This window comes from Balaenoptera borealis (assembly GCF_965194805.1).
Source record: "Balaenoptera borealis genome assembly, chromosome: 11".
NCBI lineage: Eukaryota > Metazoa > Chordata > Mammalia > Artiodactyla > Balaenopteridae > Balaenoptera > Balaenoptera borealis.
In genome coordinates this window covers 76,569,156-76,593,466 of record NC_138868.1, presented here as the reverse complement: position 1 = coordinate 76,593,466, position 24,311 = coordinate 76,569,156, and the positions used below count along the sequence as shown (strand labels likewise).

Here is a 24,311-nt window from a genome sequence, read left to right as displayed (position 1 = left end):
TACAATATATTTTAATAGATGGCATTTCAATATTCAGTCTGGGAAAATCAACCATGTATTTATATCTAAAGCCTATTATCTTATAAGACAACTACATGTAAAAAAGATAAAGAGACACTTTTGTTTCAGGTGAAATATCAACTCCAGGCATTTTTAAAAGTATCTCATGATATGAATACTTACTTAATCACATCCTCATTGAACAGTATAAAATCGCTTTCTATCAGCTCCCTCTCCTGTCTGCTTTGTAGCTTTCTCCACCTTTCTTTTTTCCTCTGTCTCCAATATTTCCAGACCCAGTATAGTCTTACCACACTTTTTTGAAAGAGACTATTTTTTGTGAGATTTGTTTCTTCCATTTTTTTTCTAATGTATCAAATCTTCTGCAATAATAAAATGATCTATATATATTGGAGGAAGTTGTTGATTGGTTGTACAGATACAAAGCATATACATATTTAAAGCAGCATATTAATCATAAAAGTATGTTGATAATAACTCTTATTGTCAGAGTAGCCAAGCCAAAAAAGGTAATATATCAAATATTACTTGTAGAAAAATGTATCTGTAAAATGTTTCAAACTGAAATCTTTTTATTTTTGCTATTAAATCTAATGACAATTCACAATTTAAAAGACTTCCGTTTCTATTTGTTTTAATGAATTAGCAGTAAATTAACATTTAATGATTATAACATGAGCCACTCTCACAATTTTTTTAATTAACAAGAACATAATAAAAATGGAAGAAGAAAATAATTGGGGGAACTTATTATTTTCAAAGGAATATTTCCTATACCATTTTGCAATCACATGGGATTCAAAAACAATATTTGAAACATGTCCCTCTCCTACCAAAATAGAATCTATGCTCTAAATAATTTTGTAGAAGGACATTAAAAACTTCTTTTTTTTTCAGGCAAATCAAAAGACAATAAAATAAAAAAGACCCAAATCAAGTAATCTCTTTAAATATGTGCAAGTAAAATTAAGACAATGAAAAGAAAAGAAAGCACCTATGAACAAATTTACAAGATTGTGCCAAGAAATTACATGAGTTTCCTCATGCTTGGAAAACTGGAATGATTGTACCCATGTATATTTATACAAAATTCAAATGATTTTTCTGCCTTTAAATATTTCTTGTACCTAAGTAAAAAATGAGATTTTTGTAAGCAACTAGACCTAAAGATATGAAGAAAATGATTTTGCCTCCTGAATCTACAGTCTCATTTCCTTCTTTAAAAAAAAAAAAAAAGTGAGGTAGTAGTCAGTATCATTCTTTTACAGGAAAAGAAATGAAATCTTAGAAAGGTTACCGTTTTGCTCAGGGAACCAAAAGGAAGCTGCTGAGCCAGAATCAAGCATGGGTGTAACAAGTCCATGTTCTTTCCATGGCCTCCCCATATGCCAGGAACATGATCTCTTGTCTCATTACCTCTGTTTGGTGGAATCTATCCTAAACTCACCTGTCCACACCTACAATTCTGTTTCAATTTTCCTCTTCATCAAAACCTCACATCGCACACAGCCACTGAATTACAGTTGATCAAAACCTGAAAAGATATCCTTTACTTTCATTGATTTCACCTCCCTTGCTTGAGAGATTAATAAATAAATAATTAATATTAATAAATAAATAATTAATAAACTGAGGAAGTGACTTGTCCACGTCACAGCAAGGCAAAAAACTGGGGCTGAACCTCATCTTTTTTTTTTTTTTTTAAATATTGGCTATATTCCCTGTGTTGTAAAATATATCCTTGTAGCTTATTTTATTTATTTATTTATTTATTTTTGGCTGCGTTTGATCTTCGTTGCTGCACACGGGCTTTCTCTAGTTGCAGTGAGTGGGGGCTACTCTTTGTTGCGGTGCACAGGCTTCTCACTGCGGTGGCTTCTCTTGTTGCAAAGCCCGGGCGCGGGCTTCAGTAGTTGTGCCTCGTGGACTCTAGAGCGCAGGCTCAGCAGTTGTGGTGCACGGGCTTAGCTGCTCCCCAGCATATGGGATCTTCCCAGACCAGGACTTGAACCCGTGTACCCTGCATTGGCAGGTGGATTCTTAAACCACTGCACCACCAGGGAAGCCCTGAACCTCATCTAATCTTAAAATAAATGGTTAACATCTTGCTTTCAACAAAATCCCAATTCTTCAATTGTCTCCCAGAAGCCTTTACATTTCCTCATTTGACATATATTAACTTTGTTGCATTACAAAGAGTTCTTTCTTTATATTAATTAACCTTTCTACTTCCTTCCAAACATCCACCTCATTTCTGCCTCTCTTCTCACCAACTGAAAAAGAGTCTTTGTCAATCCATAACTGAAACGTCCTTCAAGTCCTAGTGTTTCTCATTTTGTCTGGAGAGTCAGCTTAATCCATCCCCACAAAGGCCATTTCTGTTCCTCCAAGGTCCTTAGACTTGTATGACCAATATCTCAATAGCTATGCTTACTAGTACATTTTCTTAAGCTTCTTATTAAATTGTGTTCTGACTGACAATTTTCCACCTCTCCATTGTCAGGGATCAAACCTCTTACTTCCTCTTGATCCCCAAAAGTAAGTAGTACTGTAAACACTAATTTTGTAAGAAATGTCTATCCAAATAAATTACTCAGATAAAAAAGAAGATACACAGAATAATCTTTAAAGGATCATGGTCTATACATCTCAATATCACCTTCCACAGTTAGAACAGCATTGCACCTCATACAAAAACAAAATATTTTGGTAGATAATTTAAAGCTTATATGTTAGAATAGGAATTGAAGTAAAATCAAAATTTCTTCCCAGACTTGTTTTTGATGTTTCTAACACTGCCATTTTTTTTGTCATTGAAAAGTAGTTTTTTTCTTTTATATTATCACAACTGCATGACATTTACTATCCTAATTTTGCATGTAAGGAAAGGTTAAGTAACGTGTCTAAAATAACACAGCTAACAAATTGTAGAGCCAAGACTTAACCCTAAAATTAAAACACCAAATCCCCTAATCCATACTGCCTCTTTATATTAGATACATTACTATAATTATCAAAATAATATTTACTACCTGCTCTGTTGCTACTATGACTACTACTATCTGGAAGAGACTGTGTAAGCAAAGCTTCACAGCTTCACAGTTAATCCACCCCTGTAAAATAAGTATCACCAGCACCAGCACCATAAATATTCCATGCTTAATAACTGAAAGAAATCAAGCTTATTTATAACAACATATAAGAACTGCATATTTTCACAGCATCTAAGCTATGTTCGTTTTACCATAAATTTGTCTATATCATCAAGAGACTAGATGGGTCTAAGATACTAAAGTTAGCACTATAATGAGATGTAGAAAAACACAACATTCACTTGAAATGGTTAGGTGAATCTTGGAAGAAAAAGTACTTCAAAATGATTTAGGTACTAGGAAGTAAATGCAGCAATTAGCGAAAGAACGCTAGCATGAAATAATCTATGCGGGAAAGCCTCAGTAGGAGTAAACTAACAGCCGTCTCCAAAAGGAGAAATACTGAAAATTTGCATCTTAGCTGTATATACTATATAACTGCACATTTCACACTGAAGTGTATTCACCCTATGTGCTTATTTCCTCCACCAGCCCATGAACTACTTATTGCCCTTTATATTCTTACTTAACTACAACTGCCCACTATAGACCATTTGAGTGAGTGAAATAATGTAGAAATCGCTTTCAATGTGAAAAGAATTACGTTTTGTTAATTTTACTCACTGAGGTATATACCACCAAGACCACATTTGGGAATGAAAAACAAACAAATACAGTCATAAGTTTTCAAACACACTTATGGTAAATTTTCATGAAATAACTCTGGATCACTTAACTTAAATCTCAAGTAACCACTCTTTCCTACTAAGGTTACTGCTCTTTGAAAACACTGAAAATTTCAAAGTAAGTTGTAGGTGAGTAAATATCTAAAGACAGTAAAAATTCAAAAAATATTAAAGACCATTTATACTTTGAAGTTGGAGAATATATTTTATATTTTCTACTAGGGTTATTTGCAAAGTTTGGTTATATTCATAGGGTAGAAAAAAACCTCAAATTAGCCATTAATCATTTCAGCCAGTCTTCCACCTCATCTTTAGTACATTAACTTGTCACCTTTAAATACTCAGTATTTAAAGGAAAAGAGTCTTAAAATATGAAGTCACCCCATAGGGACATACAAAAAGCTCTTGTCTTTGTCTAATACAAAGAAAAGTTTGAGAGAAGACATCTGTAAAAATAATATTATATCAGAAACCCAGCAACATATAATTGCCTTTCCACTGAGTTGCACTGTGCCAATTTTACAGTTTATCATGTTCAGCTCTACAGAAGAAAATTTTTAGCATATATTCATTCTAAAATAATTTACATCATGTTATTAAAATTAAGCATAGAGGAACTTTGGTTCAGATACAATGATAACTAAATACTATTACAGGCTCAAATTTGCTCTCTGTTTAATTCCTTTATTATTATAACAGTAAAACTAGAATTTATATAAAAGTTGATATTTGAGTTATAAAATTCAGAGAAATACTGCCTATATCTAGAGAACTTCTACTTCACTTTCTGCTTTGCATTTTATTAAATGCTAAAATTGTTATAGCCCTAAGGAAGCCCATGATTTAAATTTTATCCTAACTTGTCAATTCACAGGAATATTTTCTCCTCACATTTCTCATTGATTTTCTATTTTGCTTAGTGTCCCATTAAACATGTATTACTGAAAAAAAACAACTGCCAATACAGAAAAAAAGTATTAACAAAAGAAATGGATAGTCCTTTATAAATATACAGCGGAAAAAATCAATTACACTTCTTTTCCTACTTGGGTTCGCAGGTTTCTTAACTGAAACTGTCAAAAACCTTCTCCCTTTTGATTTAGCTGCTGAGTGCACACTAAGTTCATTGTGAAAAAGTTCACATCTAGCAATTAAGTCGTCTAGACATTCAGTTTTTCGTTAAGAGAATATGGGTATAGCTGTTTCCTCTGAGTTAATATAATTGGATTTTTAGTTTTCTAGTCTTAAAAGACAATGTTTTACAGATAACTAGTGGCAAAAAAATATTACATATACTTATGTCCTAATCTTGATTTGAGTAGGTATCAAAATAATTAAGATTTTCACAGCAAGAAAAACGTATAAACTATAAAAATCTCTGACCTTGACATTAAAGAGAACTGGGCTCTAATTCCATCTTTTCCACCAAATGTTAAACATGACACTTCACCTCTTTTTATCTTTATTACTCTTCACATTAAATAAGTGAAAATAAGAGCTCCGTTAAGACTCCCCCCAACACTAAATGGTATTGTCACCTTTTTTCTAAGCGTCCTAATAATTTATTTATCATCAATAACTCATGTGATTTGTGCTTATATTTAATGACATGCTTACTTTAGCATCAGAAACTCTCATTCACTAGCTCACGCACTGTCATTAGAATAATGGCACTGAAAGAGGAAGAGTGTCAAATTATGAAGTTTAAGGTATCAATTAATAAAAGACATAACTTTTGAATTTCTTATCTTTAAATATACTCAAAATTGACAAAATTAATCATCATTAACAAATAGTTTTATTAATTTTTTAACATAAGAGACTAGATTAAGCTAGTCTATATCTTTTAGATAAGAATATAAAGAGGAAAGTTTCAAAATAACAAAATAAGACAAAACCAAAATCTAACTGAGATTAAATATGAGGCTTTTCTAATGTTTTCAGAAATACTGGGGTGGGGGGGGCACTTAAATTTGTTTAGGTGCCCAGGAAACAATTTTACATTTAATGACTATGAAAAGTCAATTAAATAAAAATTTATTTCTAGAAAACAAGAATTCTTTTTTAAATTCCTACTGTAACCTGTATTTTCCAATTAATATTCATCTTCGTCATCAGGGATTTCATATTATTCTGTCATTTTAGGGGCTATAAAGTACAATAGTATCTTATCAAATACTGTATCATTTAAAACTCAATTCTTGTATTAAACTGAAATGGGAGAACTTAGGATAATTAAAATTAAACTCTTTGTTACCTTTACTTTCAGAAAATTTTGTTCTTTAATACATATAAACATGAAATTAAATATATGAGAAAATAAAGATGAAAGTTCATATACTTAAAAGTAAATTTTTCACCAAATAAATGTACCATTTCTCTACTAGTTATCTCCTAAACACAAACTACTGCAACTACTGAAATATTTGTGAAAATACATTAAGAATCTTGCTTATGACTCTAGACATTATAACTATAATTACCCTATTATGAAATCTCTCTCAATAAGAGCCCCTTAATTTTTTTTAGCCTCATGATGAATGTTTCTGCCAATATTATGACTATCAAGAGAAAGAGAATTTCAATCTACCTTTTATCACCTAACTGATCAGCAAAATTTCTCTTCCTAAACTCCATATGCTATAGTTACTCTACTGGATCATAATGGGAAATGAGATGATTTCCTTCTTGAGCATTTAGTAGCTAGAAGAATGATAAGGATCAGATTCTTATTCCCCCTCATAAAATGTTTATGCATATAATTACACTTTGCCAGTCAACAGTCACAAACAAGAGTTTTTGATCACTCAGATGAATGAAATACTTTCACCTTCCTCCTTGCCCGATATACAATTGCTCAAATTTTGGATAACGTTCAAATTAGCCACTTTAACCCTTAAGCAGGTCTATATTTTAGAGTAAAGACACAAACTATAAAGGTATGTTTGTGGGGAAGCTTATACAAATACCTTAATACTTTGTTTTCTATCAAAACTGCAACTTTTTTGGTTTATACAAGTGAATATAAGAAATATTTGGAACCATGACTGGAGTAAGAGTAACTGTGCAAGTTCTACCAGATCTTTTAAGAGAAGTCCACTTGTTAAAAATAAATAAAAAGTGGTATCCACAGGGAAGCAAGTTATTTAGGTCATTATGGATTTTTAAGGGACCACTGAGAAAACGAGAAGAAAAATCTGTTTTGCAACTGTGTTGTTAAATGCATTCAATAAAACATTTTTGGAATTGTTTAAAAATGACAGTGATCACAAGGAATTCCAGCTCAAGAAACGCATGGTAAAATAACATGACTGTACTTTCTAAAGTTTCTCACAAATGAAAAATCTCACACTAGTTTATATTAGATTAAGAAGTGGTGGATTCATTGATTTTTTGATTTCCACAAAAAGAACAGAACTTTGATTTATTTTTCAGAATTACTTTATTGCCTATTTCTGGAGTTCCATTTCCCTGTACTAGAGAAAAGACGAGCTTCCATGTTTTGGCTGACTCTTAAGTCTTATAAGCTCATGTTTCCATTGAAACATTTAAGAAGTCTGTAAGGTCAAAAATACAATATGTGATACTCTGTAATATGAATTAAAGACTGTGTTTTAACTTCAGGGGTTGATAAGGATGAAAATGCTCAATATTTAGCTTATACACATATTTACAACAGGTAAAACATAAATGAAGTTAAATACATAGTCATATCAAGTTCATGGGAAATAATTTAATACCACCACACAACTTAAAAAAATTTAATATCTTCCTAAAAAGTAAATATACAATAAAGCCATTTAAAAAATTCTTCCCATATCCACTGTATCAGTGAAACACTACCAAATTTGTTTTATTCATTTTCATGAAAATAATTAACAAGAAAACTGTTCAAAGTATCTGGGAAGACTATAAATGGATAATATTCCATTTACCACAATCTTTCTAATGTTATACACTTGAATATCAAAAAATATAGAAGAGGAGATATTAATTGAAAGGGTCTGGGCAGAGACATGGGATATTGTTCATAATAGTTTTTAATCCTAAATATTAAGTGTTACAGAGTTTTTATATACTTCATTACTTTTTAAATGCACCAGTCTCTAATGTAGAGCTATTGATCACAGATGCTCAGAAAACAGACCTCGCAGAGATTCTACCGCTTTGAGCTTCCGACCAGCCTCTTTCCTGCTATAAAGTGCTAAGAAGTTCATGTGACATATAAGCACAGCCTTGTAACACTAATTTAAAATATCTTGTCAGAAATACAAACCTCTCTTACTTTATGTCTGTATCTTCAGTAATAAGAAATGAATAAATCTGAGCTCTTGAAGTCAGAATTTTGAGACACCAAATTATATAAATGTATGGGTCTATTTAAATTAAGAGAAATAAATTTCCGACCTCTCAGTAAACAAATTTTTTAAACATATTTAAAAAGAGAGACAATTCAAAGACTACAGGTAAGCAAAATATGTGTGGTAGGTTGGATTCAGCATATCACTATATTTTAAGCATCTTGGCCTCATCAAATTCCTAAATTAGTTTTTAATGGATGGGGAACAGTAAACTCTGCTATAAAACTTTGTCTTAGCCAATCAAACTTAAATATAGTTAAATCAACTTTAACCTATTACAGCCATCCAGACAAGTTTTCACTTTTTTTAATTTCATAAAATTATATCTTTGTTTTAGCTAGAAGTAAGACAAACTCCCAAAATGACTTGGCTAGCATAGCGTGCCCTTACTTTCTCCATCTAGACAGCCCTCTGTCCTTTACTGACACCCTCTGGTCCTGATCACTAAGTCACTTTTGACATTAAACCACACTCCAACCTCTTCCCTGAAATATAAATATATAAAGAAATATATATTAACCAGACCTGGTCCATTTTTAATAGATAGTGTTACTTAATTGGACACATAAGATTAAACTTTCATAAGAAACTAATTTTAATTATTTTTTAAAATAAACATAGCTTATGTGTACATTCAAGGTGTGATTTTTCATCTTCCTAACTTAATAAAGATTTCAGACCACCTAATAGTTGACGTATTGCTCACTTTGGGAAACACTAAGGTATTTCAGCAATCCATTTAAAAATCCCACGACTGTAGCTTTTCAGATCTATTTTCAAATGCATCCTCCCATGCATGTGCCTCAGAATTTACAGGCAAAATCTGGCATTTAGTTAATCTATTGGGGTAATGTTCTTTTTTCTAACTTTTGAGAGTTCAAACTTTCTATCAGTTGTATATGGAATCAAAGAGAAATTAAAATGAAGTTTTCCCTCCTCATTTTTTAGTTTTCAGAAGTTTTAAATAAGAACAATTTAAAAGCTCCACCAATCCCTGCACAAAACATTGGCACTTACATTGTAACAAGCATTTCACTGATTTTCTGTTTTCAAATATGCTTTAATACCATCTCACCACACTCCAGCTACGTTACTTTTCTATTTTACTTTTTATATCACATTTCCTTTTTTAACTTTTAACTTTGAATTTTGTTCTTTGTTTCCTTCACTAGCCTTACTTGGTCTTTATAACATCTTTTATTTTTTAATCATTTGTTTTATGTAATGTATTGTTGCATAGTCATATTGTTTATTTCCACTTGAATCAAAAGAACATATACCTGTCAAGTTTCAGACTCAATATACTGGTCCACATAAAACTTATAATAATTTGAATATGAAGTAGGAAAATATGCCAAGAAACATTTGCGAGTGGCTTAAAACTGATTACAGGCACTTTGAAAAAAATAATGACCTAATCATTACTAATTCTTTTATGTTTAAGGTCACGATATTAATCACGATGAACTCTTTTAAGCTTGCTGTGATAGTCGTAAGTTATTTTGGCAGTCCTGTTGTAGTTCAACAGTAATCAAAAATACCTCTATTAATTTTAAAATTTGATCACTATTTATTTGTTTGTATCCTAATGTATATCTCTTTCTTTCATCCCTATTTCCAGCTAAAATTGAGAATCAAGGTAGAAGTTTGCCATCTCTATATGATTTTATCTTTTAAATTAAGGAAAAAACTTGATGAACTGAACACAGGTAAGGCACTTCACATACAACAGTTTAAAAGTTTTTTTTTTGCTTCCAAACCCGTACTTTAATTAGCGCATTGATTACATTTTTCATGACAGAGAGGTTATGAAATGTAAAAATAAAATAATTCTAAAATAAATAAGGGATTCTTGGCTTTTCAAAATAAAGTTAATTAAAACAACTTAAAATTTTTGAGGTTGTTGTACACTATGTTCATATATATGCAAATTAATATCCTCTCCCATTTTTCAATAAAAAACTCAATAAGGATGTCTGAACAAATTTTTATAATCCTTTAAAATATCTGTCACATTCCTACACAACATTGAGAAAACACCTCACCATAATCCAAGATACTGTTTTTTCAGTCTCTCGAACTTTGCAGAACTCCACTTATAGAGCATTCCTACTGAATTTAACAAGTTATTGCACTGCCAAATGCCCAGTTATCTGGGCTCTATCCTCACAACCACACTCCCCAGTCACAAGACATACATCCAGTAGCTGAGAAAGACATCCTATTTTTTGAACATTTAGTTTCTTTTGTAGAAAAAATCTTACCCTCTCCTCGCATCTGTCACCTTACAGTTTAGCTGTAGGAATTGTTTACTCTCATTCTGCATGACATTACAAGATAACACAAATAGGTTATATTTAGTCTTGCCTCAACTTTTCTGACCTGAAATCCCAGCAGAGAAAAATAACATGTTTGATTAAAAAAACAAAAACGACAACAAGCAGCTTTCTGTGACAGTTTTAAAATTCTGGCAACACGGCAAGAAAGGATGGCTTTGCAGAAGCGAGCGTGTCACAAACTGTCAGCGCCTGGGAGACCAAGTGCACAATCACACACAGCAGTCACCGGCGAAGGAATGCCAGCCACTTACCAAGCAGACACCAGACTCCCCCGTCCTTCGTCCGTGACTCTCAATTCCCGTCTCCCATCCTCCTGCCCGTCGGCACAGTTCAAATGGAGCAGTTGCTCGGGTCCTCCCCAGCCTGTGGCAGAAGACAACTGCCGAGTTTTTAATCCTTCAGAGGGAATCCTCCACCTCGCCCGGCCGCTCCCTGAGGAGGGGACCCAGGTAACACATCCTTCCCGCCGGGCGCTTTCACTGCACTTTGGAGGCCGCCTCCTCGTAGTCACGCTCCTCAGCTCGGTAGTCGGTTATATTCGGAAGTAGGTGCGGCGCCTCCTCCGGCTGGAGCGTTTGGGGCCCTAGCGTTCCGGCCAATGCGTCCTCGCCGCCCGCGCGCGGAGCCTCTGACTGGCTGTGCGGCCCCGCGCGGCCCGCGGCCCGCCCCCGCCCCCGCCCCCGCCCCACCGCCGCCCGCGCCTCCCCGCCGCCAGGCTTCAGTTAGTGCGTCCCGGGGCGTGTAGGTCCCTTTGCCTCTAGAAGGGTTTTCTCTGAGCCTCTACGCGTCTCGCTAGTCTGCTGCTATTTCCCTCCGCGCCGAACTCCGGATCCCGCCCCGCCCCCGTTTTCTGACCCGCAACATTCCCGAATTTCAAGCACAGATTCCAGCGCAGACGCGACGGCGACAGACCGCACGGGGCATCTCGGATGAGTCCCTTGCGCTCTCGCCGGCTGCCGTCTCTCTTCTCTACGATTCCCAGAGTCAGGCGCCTTTACCTCCCGCGGCAGCACCGACTGCTGCGTTCCCTGAGGTTGGCTCGAGAGTGGACTTAACCACTTTGGAGAATTTCCTCAGGTCCTGCCTTGGAAGCACTTGTCTTTGTTTATACACTTGCGAGTTTTGTCTCTGGACTGTTAGACTCTCTGTTTTTATTTCTCCTTGATTCCCCACCTGCCCCGGGGTCACTTCTAAATAAGCTAAGGAAATAGTCGGCTTAGTCTCAGACAGCAGCCCCTTTCTTTTCTGAATTTTTATAGCGCAATGGATGTAATTGGAAACAACACAGGTAGTAAATCCACAGTGTGGCAGCTTTAGTGCCATTGTTCAGCCAGTCCTCCTACTTTTCCTCTCTCTGAGTCCTTCTCTAATTATCTCCATTCCTTTGATGTAATTGTTTGTTAAATTCTGTTACGTTTCTTTTGCAATATATTTCCGTAGATCATGGAGTTAGCACCCGTCCCTAATGGGAAGGCAATCCCACATACTGTTTGCTATTTCTGTACGTCCATCTCTGAAACTGTGTGAGAGCCTCAGGTCACACCCGCTGCCGGCTGGTGTGCGCTTTTCATGTGCGTTTGAGTCCAGCCTGACCCTGCACTGAAGCTGTTTCTTCTCCTCACTTAATCCCCCGATGGGGTCTCACTGGATCTAATTGGCAAGGAGAGTACAGTGCCATGCAGCCTGTAGCTGGAAGCCTTCCTACCACTAGATCTGTGTTCTTGATTTTGCAGCTTTTCTGGTAATTAAAGTTAGTCTTTTTCATGTTTCTTGGCTTCTTCTCATTCATCCACACATGTTGTACAAACAGCCAGTCTCTGCTTTTAATGGCTACCCTCAGGATCTGGGCTGATTTCTTGTTCCATAGCAAAGACAAATTTGTGTGCTCACATTTAATGCTTCTCTACCCTTCCGTACTTTTTATTTTCTTTTTCCCACTTTCCAGTAATTACGTTATTTTCTCTATGTGTTAACTGAGGGATTGTTGCCGAGATTCGACTTCTCTGGGCTTTTTCTCTGCTTCGCTGGCTCCACTCCAGCATCAGGCTGTTGGTTCACAGAGAGAATCACCAGGACTTTTATAACCTCTTTAAATATATCACAAAATAGATTGAAAGTCTAAGAGCTTAAAGTATTTTTTTATTGTGCAATGGGGTTTTTGTCTTTAAATGTTTATTATAATTGAGCACATTCAGCCTTGGGATACAGAGGTTAAACTTGCTTATAGTTTGCTTCACTTCCTAGAACACCTTTATATTACATGTGATTTGATAACTGGCATTTGAGTCATTCTCTCCTGTAGTTCATACATTTTCTTTCAACTCGTGTTGTTTTAGAAAGGATTTAGATTGGCTTTCAGAATTTTTTTCAATTAAAAAATTAATCAAAAATGTAGGTCAGTCACATCAAGACATAGGGTAAAGTGGTATTATAGTAGGAGAGATATACCAGGAATGAGCCAGGAATGAGGTTTAGAGAGAAAAATTCATTTACATTTTGTTAGAAATGGCCTTCAGTTTGCCTTGAAGATAGTAGCCAATGTAAAGAAGGAAACACTATCAGTCACATGATTCATGGTACCCTCCCACAATTAACATGAACAAGGAAATTTATGTTTTAAATAATATAGATGGATTAAATCTTTCTCCTTTTTAAATAAAAGATTCTTTATAAAGGCTTATGATGTTTTTGACTTTTTATAAAGGAAGTGATATTATTACAAGAATTGGGCAGAAACATATTTTTGAAACAAAGAGATGATGTAATAGCACTTTTCCTTTTGAGAGCATCTGATAATTTAGAGGGAAAGAAAGGGAAGGATGAATCTGGTTAATTTCTGTTATTTCAAATTTAGAATGTTAACTTCAATCATTAATTTAAGGGTCACTGGGTCATATGGACACATTTCATCAAGATTCAGGATGTGTGACTATATTTATTTTCATTTCTTTTATAATTTATACTGTTCCATTTAATAATATTAGACAATTCTATATTCTATATTAAAACTATATGTTCTACATTAACATCCACATATGTGCTATATGTGGATATATTAGTCTTTTTGACTTATACATCTTCCTGAAAATTTTGGAATTTTGCTATGATGTAGTTTATCTTTGTGCTGCATATTGTTAAATTGTTGTGTTTGGAAAGTGAGGGCTGTATGGATCATGTTCACCTTGGTATCTTATCATATCCACAGGGTTCAAGTATATGCAGTTCAACATTTGAAATTAGAAAAACAATGCATAAAGTAGAAAGCAGAAAAAAATTTCCCTGTAGGAGGTCTGCCAAGAAGAAACTAACTCATGTTTTTCAAATCTTCTCATATGCGTCATAACTAAGATTTTCTCTTATTCTCATGTGAAAATGGGATTTTAAAATATTGTCCTGACTTACAATTGTAATTAAAAGACATAAGAGTATTCATTCCCTCTTGTAAAATGCTAATGCTGTTTACTTTGAAAAGTCATTATTAAAAGATCTTATGTTTCTATTTCAGAATATTACTGATATTTCTTAAATAACCAGCTCATAGTCTTCCCTGATAAAATAGCATTTGAACGGTAAATCAATTAAAATACTGTTTAAGTGGTTTAGTAGGTCATTTTCTCCATACTATGGTTAAGGTACCTGGATCTAGCTGTCATGCTGCTTATCTGAGCTTGTTGTCTAACCATCTTTGTGTAAATGTCTTAATCTCTTTATCTCCTGGTCCCCAGTGGGCAAGTGAGCAGATGCAGCACATCTGTAGCAGTTGAGTTGCCTCTAAGCTTTTGTCTTATTTGTGTTACAGATTTTTTTCTTTAAATCATGCCCTCTTTTTTCTCTCCTTTCATATGACTCAAAGTTCTAGGTTCTTGTTAAGAGAGCATAACTAAGGTTATATCCCAACAAATTGTACCATAAAACATAGGGAAACACAGAGCAATACTCAATTCAAGTTCAGTCCTTTTTCTTGGATCACCTTCTTTGCTTAATAAAGCCACTTTCAGCATTTGCATATTCTGTTTTGATGTTTTAGTCCTCTATACTCTGTTAAAACGACTAGTGAGGGACTTCCCTGGTGGTCCAGTGGTAAAGAATCCACCTTCCAATGCAGGGGACATCGGTTCGATCCCTGGTTGGGGAACTAAGATCCCACATGCCCCAGGGCAACTAAGCCCACATACCGCAACTACTGAGCCTGTGTGCTGCAAACTACAGAGCTCATGCACCACAGCTAGAGAGAAGCCCTCACCACAATGAAATCTCCTGCGTGCCACAACTAAGACCCAATGCAGCCAAAAAAAAGAAAAGAAATAAAATAAAATGTCAAATAAAACATTTAAAAGAAAGAATAGTGAACGTGAAAATACTTCAAAATAAAATTAAACACATTAAAATCTTGCACTGTCCGTATACACTAGTATTCTCTATAAATATAAATAAAACATGACAATCCAAATGTAAACTTTTACTTGAACCGGACAACATATGATGATTTTAATTTTATTTTAGGTTTCTTAGAACATCAGTTTTAATATTTACATCACAGCTGTTTTGTGAAAGCAGAAATAAACATATCTTAATCAGACTTGGAAAATATACTGACTTAATTAATTTAACAGCTGCTTCAGTTACCAGCACTAAAGAGCATAGCCTACTTTGTGGATGTCTTGATAAAATCTGCAACCACAGCCATCAGGTGGTGTGAGAGAGACTTCTAATTTGACTGTTTCGGTGCTCATAGTGCCAGCTTTTGCTTACAGAGGTTGTGGACATAACTAACCTCCTGTAAGTGATCCTCACGCTCACCCTCTGTGACATCTTGGTCTAACAAAAATGTTCTTCCTTAGGAAAGAACAAAAAAACACTGGCAGTTAAACTAAGATTTTAGAAAACAGGGGTAAAAGTTGAAATCTTATGAATTTAAAAGTAAAGTTTACTTATTATTAGTTTCCATCCAGTAGCTTCATTTAGATAAGCACTTACATTTTTTTTCTTAGATAAGCCTTCAGTATAAGAATGCCCATCAATTTTAATACACTTACTTTTATAGATGTCTAATTTCCATTTTGTATAGCACTCCATTACCAAGATCTTCTCATATAAAGCTGTTTCTGTAAAGAAACAAAACCTAGGATCTCTCTGTTCGTGAACTCATGTCTCCAAATAGTCTCTGTTTACACACCAATCTTCTCAATCTGGGATAAAAATTTCTAATGTCTTCTTATATTCTGTCTAATTGACTTTAAAGGATTTTCTTATGTGTATTGCACCTTACTTCCCCCTTCATTCCTGTCTCCCAGATACATTAACTAGACTTTTCTTCGACTTTTTGAGCCAAATCGGAATAATCTTCCTTCAAAAAAATTTTGCTATCAAATACTATACTCATCTTTCTTCAGCTCTTCCTAGCCTCTTTTATATCTGGACTCATAGTTTGCTTTTTTTTCCTAATTTGTATTTATAATTCAGCTTAAGAATTTTATATAGGTCTTTCTATATAGAACTAGACTGTATGCTTCCTGTGGACCAGCAACTAAATTTCCCCCACACTCTGATTAAATGTGTATTCAAACTTTTTTATTGGTTGGGTATTGTACATATAGGAAACCTCATTTGTCTGTCTGAGATGCACTCCAGCAGACTGCATTATGCAGAAGCAGAACATTTTCACCACCTACTTTTCTGTTCACCAGTAAACCTGTAGTTAGCAATTGTTACCACTAGATGGCACTCATGTTCTAATTAGGAGTGTCATTTAGGTTCTGTCCTGGGGATTTTTCTGATTTCTTTAGAGAACTCAGAGGAACCCCCAAATTGCAATTGAGGCTATAAGAAGGGTTACGTATAAACAACTTAACATACAGCATCTAATAAACACATCATGAAGTTGCAATGTGTCAAATGTTTAATAGGTGATCTTGCACTTAAAGTAAGAGCTATCAACATTGGTTAAGGGCTAACTATACATTAGGCATTGAAATAGGTATACTTTAGATGAACTGTCCATTTTATCTTAATAGTCTAGCTGCAACTCAAACTCAAGTAACCTGCGTCCACCATGTGTTCTTAACCAGTTCACTAAAGCAACCCCTATTTTAATTAGAGTAAATCAATCAAATTACCACTTAAAAAGTACCAGATGCAAAGAACAGACCTCGTGTACAGAGAATCCAATAAATGGAAAATAATTTTAGCACAAGTGCATAACAAGATAAATGCCATATTAAACGTATTAGTTGGCACTTATTAGTTGGCAGTTTATGGAATTCTTGTTTATTCTCAGGGACATATGATTCACTCAAGTGACATTTATTAGGAACTTACTACTCCAAGCACTATACAAAGATGAATAAGAGGTTTTAACAAAACTTTTGTTTCAGCACTTCAAAAAGTGAAGTCTCTCATTCTAGTGTTTTGCCTAAATAATACTTGATTCAACATGCTAATTGGCACTTTTGGAGGAAAATACATAGTTTTCACAATAAGTGCTGTTTTGTTCAGAAGAGATTACATTTTGGTGTTCCAAATGTATTTGTTGTCAATTCTATTTATATCAGGTTTGCTCTTTGTAAATTAAAAAAAAAAATCATTTTCCGGTCACCATGTCAGCTTCAGCCTGGTACCCAGAAATTGGGCTATGTTCTTTCTACCTGACCCACCACCCACCTTCACTCATGGTAACTGGTAACAGTGAAGGGATTAGAACTCCACTGGCAATTATTTTCTTAACGAAGGAGGCCCCCTCTGGAATAGCTGCTTTGGCTTTGCTGCTGACAATAGTAAAAACTTGCTTTTTGTCTGTGAAATTTTGAGATATAATTTATAAGCTATGCAAGTACAGACATAACACCAATATTTTGTGCTTAAATAGCACCTTTCTTGTAAGAATCCCAGGCCCATTTAATATGGTGACAAAATTAATCAATATGGTATTACTCCATGACACTGCTTTTATACACCTCTCATTATTTCCTGTGCCACATTATTTGCATATGTACACAAACTTTATATGAAAGGAGAGAATCATACTCTGTGAACTTGCTTTCAGTTGCAATTGGTGAAGAGATATTCCTAATGAGATGAAAAATTATTGTACTTCAGGTCCCCAAGTACAAAATAATGCAATTTTATTATCAAACATTAACCGATTCTTAATTATTAGCTGGCACAGGGCTGACAGTCTTGTAGTGAAGAGAGAGGAGTCCCTGTTGGACAGTCCCAAGGAAAACCAGAAGGCTGAACAAGGTGGCATCATGTCAGCTCAGGCTTGTGCTAATGAGATAGCAGATACTGATAAGAACCCAGCAGCAGAAGAAATCATATCAAAACACACTGGAAAACAATATGAGACAAAAAAAAATTGACAATGTTTGCTGAAAAATGACAGCAGTAGGTGTTCTACACTCATAGTGAGCCTTAGGACAATGCCACCAACATTGACAAGCCCTGAAGGGTAAAAGCATGGTTGTTTTACGGTGGAAATCAGCACAGTTAATGTGTAATGATCTATTAGTATTAGTGATAACTGCATGTTTGACTAGGAGAACTTTGAAAACTTTAATAGAAAAGTCATTAAATTAGAGCTTTTTCAGTATTAGATGAATAATGGGGAAAAAATCTTCAGTTTTCTGACCAAAAAATTACTCTTTTAATAAGGGTAAAAATAACCCAATTTCCAGATTCATGGAGGACTCACAGGGAGGATTGAGACTCTATAGCCTATTTCCACTCCAGGCCACCACCTCCGCTTCCCAGGTCGAGTTTGCCTGTTGGTAATCCCTTGCACACGTTCTCCTGGCGAAGCAGAGGACACTCATGACAAGCTACATCTATCCACACCCAAAACAGGATTGCATATTCCGTCCTCCCTTTCTTTTTCTTTATCTGTATTCCCATATGACCTGAATTAGAGTTCCAGCTCCCCTGATTCTCTTAGACTGAGTAACATAAACATGAACCTTATCCTGATTTGTTCTCAACTGTATTAGTTACTTGAAAATAATACATGATCTTTGTGAAGGGAGAGAAAATACATTTTTTTCTTTTTAAATTCTAAATTGTTGACTTTGATATAATTTGTAATTGAGTAAACCGTGTTTATGCTTCATTTTTTACTAACTCTTAACTGCAGACTGTGCACACAAGTATTTTTTAAATGAAAGCACAGGAACCATTTTAATGCTGAAAAAAGTTAACATGGCATAAAAAAGCAGGAGGCATTCTTTCTGATAACTCAATTGGACTTGTCTTCTTAGTGGGATTACTGTCTTGCTTACCAAAGGCAGAGCTGAGTCTACTAGAAATACCCAAGTACATTAAGCTTGTCTTTCTCTATATACTTAGATTTGAGGTTGCATTCTTTTTTTTTTTTTTTAATTGGAGTTTGCAGAATTTTTTTTTTTATTTTTTTATTTTTTATTTTTGGCTGCGTTGGGTCTTCGTTTCTGTACGAGGGCTTTCTCTAGTTGCGGCGAGTGGGGGCCACTCTTCATCGCGGTGCGCGGGCCTCTCACTGTCGCAGCCTTTCTTGTTGCGGAACACAGGCTCCAAACGCGCAGGCTCAGTACTTGTGGCTCACGGGCCTAGTTGCTCCGTGGCATGTGGGATCTTCCCAGACCAGGGCTTGAACCCGTGTCCCCTGCATTGGCAGGCAGATTCTCAACCACTGCGCCACCAGGGAAGCCCCTGAGGTTGTATTCTTTTGTTTCTGTCACACACCAGTGTCATGATTATTTTCTATAAAAAGAAGTTTCCAAATAAGTATCTTCAATTCTTATACAAAAGTTCAAATAAACTCAAAACATTTTAATGTTAAACTCTCAGAGCAATTTGGGTGTTAATAAAAATCACATTCTCAAATATAAACCCTTCTTAATATATAATATACTTACCAGTTAAAAATTAAAAATAGAAAAGAGCAGTGTTCCAAGTGTTTCTTGAATTATACTTCATATAAGAAAATATTTATTTCTTCTATTTCCTATCTAAGGATTTATTATTTTACGTTAAGTATTACTTAATGGCCTTATATTTAAGGAAAGAGTTCTGAAATAAATTTTTATTTACAGGATTCCTAATTTGAAGTTCTTTTTACCACTGATGCTCAGATAGCTATATTTAAAATTAAATTGATTTTTCTTCATATGGTAGATTAATATGATAATTAGTACATATTGTCATGTTTAAATTGACACATTCCTTTACAAATGTTTTTACTACTGATTATGTGATACTGTGTCATATACCATCTCGACTCTCAAGGAACTTATAGTCCAAACATGTAAATGCAAAGTCCAAAGCGCTTTAACAGAGATATTCTCCGTATTCTATAGAATGACATGGGAGAACACCTCTCTGTGCATTGAAGGAAGTCCTTCACCAAGGACATGCATTTGAATTGGCTCAGAATGAGTAGAAGAATTGGCTCCAAGTGGCTGAAAGTATCTATGTCTACATCTATATCCATATGTACATCTATACATCTATATCCATGCCTATATCTGTATGGATATCCGTATTTATACCTATATCAATATCTATGTCTATCCAGCTCTGTGATAGGAGCACAGTGTGCTGTCTCAAATTCATGTGTTCTGGAATGTTAATGAATATGGGTAGATGCTGCAGCCCCTGGGAAGTGCAGAGCAGGAAATGACATTGAAGTAAGTAACAGCTCCATTCAGAAAATACTTATATATCATCTTAAGGAACTGGAATCATTGCAAAGTTTTAAACAGAAGGAGGTAATTCTGTAGATGAATAGGCTTGAAGCAGAAAAATCAGATAGGGAGCTGTTATAATATTTTGTAGCCATAGATCATAAAAGAGGAAACTAAAAATGTGGTAGGGCAGCGGATTCCAGAGACTTTTAGGATGAGGAATCAAGAGGACTTGCGGAATAATTGGGCATGCAGTAGGGTGACAGGGAAGAGTCACTGGGCATTAGCTCTTTTCTTCTTGGAGAGCAGAACTAGTATACCATGGTGAACAAAACAGACAAGAAACAGAATCTGCCATCCCAGATCTTAGATTTCAGGGGAAGAGATAGACAAGTAAATAAGACATTACACTGAGCCCATTGTGCTAAGGGGGACAAAGGAGGAACTCTAGTTGCTCAAAAATAGTAGGTTTAGCTGAGATGCAGTCTTTAAGGGATGTATTTAGCAATAAATAATGGTTCATTTTGGAGATAGTGATACAGATTCAATTGTGCAATACTTAAGGAAGTGTACCAAATAAAATTGAATACGTATGTTTAAGGTCATAGATCTTGTTTTGAAAGTGAGCAGGTATAGTTGGTAGCTGATGCATGGAATAAGTAGATTTATATCTTGAGAATGATGTCATGAGAAGCAGTCAGGGCCAAAGATGGAACCTTGGTGAATAGCCCGTTTTAGAGTCATAGATAAGTAAGAACACATAGTGGACGCTGAGAAGGCGATATCGTGTATGAAGGAGGAGAACCACTTAAAAAGATATCAAGGAAGCCAAAGCTGGAGAGAATTTCAAGAAGTGGGGCATGTATAAATGCATCAAGTTCAAAGAACTAAAAGAAAATAAGAATGAAAAACTGATTTTTGATTTGGGTCAAAGAGGCTGGGAGTATACACAGGTGTGTTGCAGATATAAAAGTGCTTCAAAAGCAATGGATAACCTGAACAGATCATCACAATTTTGATGTATTTGTCTTAATGAAATAGAACAGCAGAGAAAAATTGGGTGTCGGGGGGGGGAAGGTCCACCTGGTATAACTCTTTATTTGGCTGAATTTCACTTGGGGTCAATAGTACAAATAGATTTGAGGATGTCTTTTTCCTGAAGAGAGATTTTTCAAACATATCATCTTACCATTATTTTCTATTGTTGTTGCTGTTGTCTTTGTTGTTGTTAGAAAGAAGATTAGATTTTTGGAATTCAATTTCTGGTGCCTAACCCATGTATAAAATAGATATAGATGTTCTGTTTATACACACATACCACTTTACTCTTACATTTTTAAGAATGATTTGTTCTTAAAACAAAAAGCACAGTATAACACAGAGCCCTTACTGCAACATGTGTATCATTTTATAACAACACGACACTTGCCAATTCCCAATTGAGAGGATCCGAGCAGTTTGAACACTTACTGAATAAATTAATGTCATAGGAATACTTACTCGTTTAGATTGGTCCCAATTAGAGTGATTCTCCTTGAGTAAAATCCAGTTAAGATTAGTCATACCTAACGTCTTTATGTCTTTATTAATAACACAAATGAATGTAACTAAAGTATACTGTGAACATTCTTAATTGTAAAACAGGGTCCAGTATAAGTTCATTGTCACAAATAATAATTTACAAATAATATGGTCTTAAAAGTCAAATCACTGTTGCTAGATACAAATATGACATCATATATAATTTCCCTCTAACAAACAAAAAGGAAGCAGAAGTGTCCTTCATGCAATTTATACCATTGACTTAGAAATTATTTATTAAATCTGAAATAATAAAATAGTAACCCAAAAGGAAATACACTTCAGATTATTTGGGGGACTTACAGAACAAATTAAAATATACCTTTGCTGTTTTCAGAAGAAAAAAGGCCTAATCAAAAAAGTCTTTTAAGGATATATTCCTTTACTCAAAAAAATGAACAGTGCCTTTCTGAAAGCAGAAGAGGTATCTTCCATATTAACCAATGGACTGGCATGATTCTTAACTATTATCCTATAATGAGAATGCAAAATTATTTCTACAACCATGATAGCTTCTTTTTTCAAGCTTTTTTTCAAGCTTCTTTTGAGCTTGTTACAGGTTAATTTGGCATATACATCTTTTTAATTCTCTTGCATTTTCTGGAGATGAATGATTAAATTTGGTCTTCCAAAATTTTTTGTTTAATATATAAAAAGCTGAGCAGAATACATATTTTTATTGTGGCTTATGCTTATAAACATGGATTTTAATTAACTCGGCAACAACTGATAATAAGATTATTAGCATGTACAAAGTGTGCAGTTAGTAGAAGCAGAACTAGAGGCAATTAATGGAATTAGGTGTTTTTTCTACCAAGAAACTGTATCCTAAATACTAATTGTTTATGCCAGTCCAATCACTGCAAATATCACTAATAGCATCATTAAATCATTCTAACACTACATTATAAGCACTAAGTAGACTTACTGCTTTGGTATTAGATTGGCACAATGATAGGCTTATTAGTATTTTCCATGACTTTATTTGTACTGGGGAAACTTGGTTTTGCAGCAAAGTTTAGTTTTATTTATTTTCGAAAATAAAACATGCTAACTCTGCCATAGGTACAGTATCTCTATGCCACACTCAAAATTACTCAATGACTTTTAAGGTTTTTGATTATTGTATGCATTTATTTTTTATTAAGAAAGAACTAGAAACAGTTATGAAATAAAAGTGCTGTGCCCTAATGACTCCAAAAATGGAGTATAAGAAATTTAGTAGCAATTACTTTTTTATCTTAAAGATCCATTTATTTTACTTTTCATACTTCGTATTATCCAAAGGGTCTGGCATGAATGTTATTTTGAGGGTAGAGGCAGTGGACTTCTGATCTTTCTTGTGGTTTTTTTATTCCTATGGAAGCTACATTGTCTATTTGACATGTGAGGTATGGAGAGCAAACGTGCTTCCTTCACATCTGTTTGCAACGTGTTCTTTATTGTCTTCCCTTCCTTTTATCAGTCCTTCTTTCTTCTTTTTTCATCATCTTCTATTTTTAATTCTTTAGCAAAAATATATATGAAACTCCAAAAAACAACAAAAGCAGTAGCCTCTCTATTCTGAAAAATATATTTATGCTAAAAGTTTTAAGGACTGAGATGGTCAATCTTTATGGTCTCAGGACCACTTTGCATTCTTAAAATATGTTAAGGTTCCAAAGACCTTTTTTTGTTGTTGTTGATTATATCTATTGACATTCACCATTTAACAAATTAAAACTGAAAAACTTAAAAACAGTTATTTATAATCCATTTCAAACTAGCAATAATGAACCATTGTATGCTACCATAACTATTTTATGAAAAATAACTACATTTTTAAAACAAAAATAGTGAAGCGATTAGCATCATTTTATGCTTATCAAAACTTTAAAAATATCTGCTTTAATAGAAGACAGATTCTCATGTCTGCTTCTGCATTTAATCTGTTGCAATATAAATGTGATTTAGCTGCTGGAAAACTCCACTGTACACTCATGAGAGAATGAAAGTATAAAAAAAGCAAATACCATCTTAGCATTGTTATGAATATAGTTTGATATCATATACCTCCTAAAAGGGTCTTTGGGACCCCAGAGTCCTAGGACCACCTTTTAGAAACCGCTAGTTTTGGGTAATGTCAGTTTTATAAATCAGAATGATTTAGCTAATTGTGCTAAGATTAAAACATTTATCACTATGTCCATAGTGATAATGTGTCCACACATCTAGATTTGATTCATTACTTATAACCATTAAAATAGCTAATGTTAATTAACTGTGTAGAAAGCATTTAGCTACTTAGGTTTTCGGAATACAGGCTTCAATGGTAACCTTTTTGAGCCAGCATTTTCTAAAAGGGACTTTTCCATTACTTATTAAGCATATGCTTCAGCAATGTGACACAGCATTCCATATAATCAGTAGGGAAATTATCATTACTATTAAGCCTTCTAAAGTTTTACACACACACACACACACATACGCATGCACACACAACCTTAATAAGTTAAGGGAATATCACCTAATGGCACATTTACATTTTAGAAATGTTTGTTCTAAGGGTAAAATGAATTAAATGAACCCATATAAATCT

At 34.5% G+C, this 24,311-nt stretch overlaps 1 protein-coding gene and 1 long non-coding RNA gene across 2 annotated transcripts in view; one reads left to right on the top strand and one right to left on the bottom strand.

Moving 5' to 3' along the window:
• CNTN5 (contactin 5) overlaps positions 1–11,083 on the bottom strand; it is a 1,371,764-nt gene extending 1,360,681 nt beyond the window's left edge. Inside the window, exon 1 of the mRNA XM_082339878.1 lies at positions 10,751–11,083. The gene's annotated coding sequence lies outside the window, so the exon portion shown is untranslated. The remainder of the gene's footprint in view (positions 1–10,750) is intronic.
• Positions 1–24,311, top strand: part of LOC309604979 — a 1,175,000-nt gene that overhangs the window by 201,832 nt on the left and 948,857 nt on the right. The gene's annotated exons all lie outside the window — the stretch shown is intronic.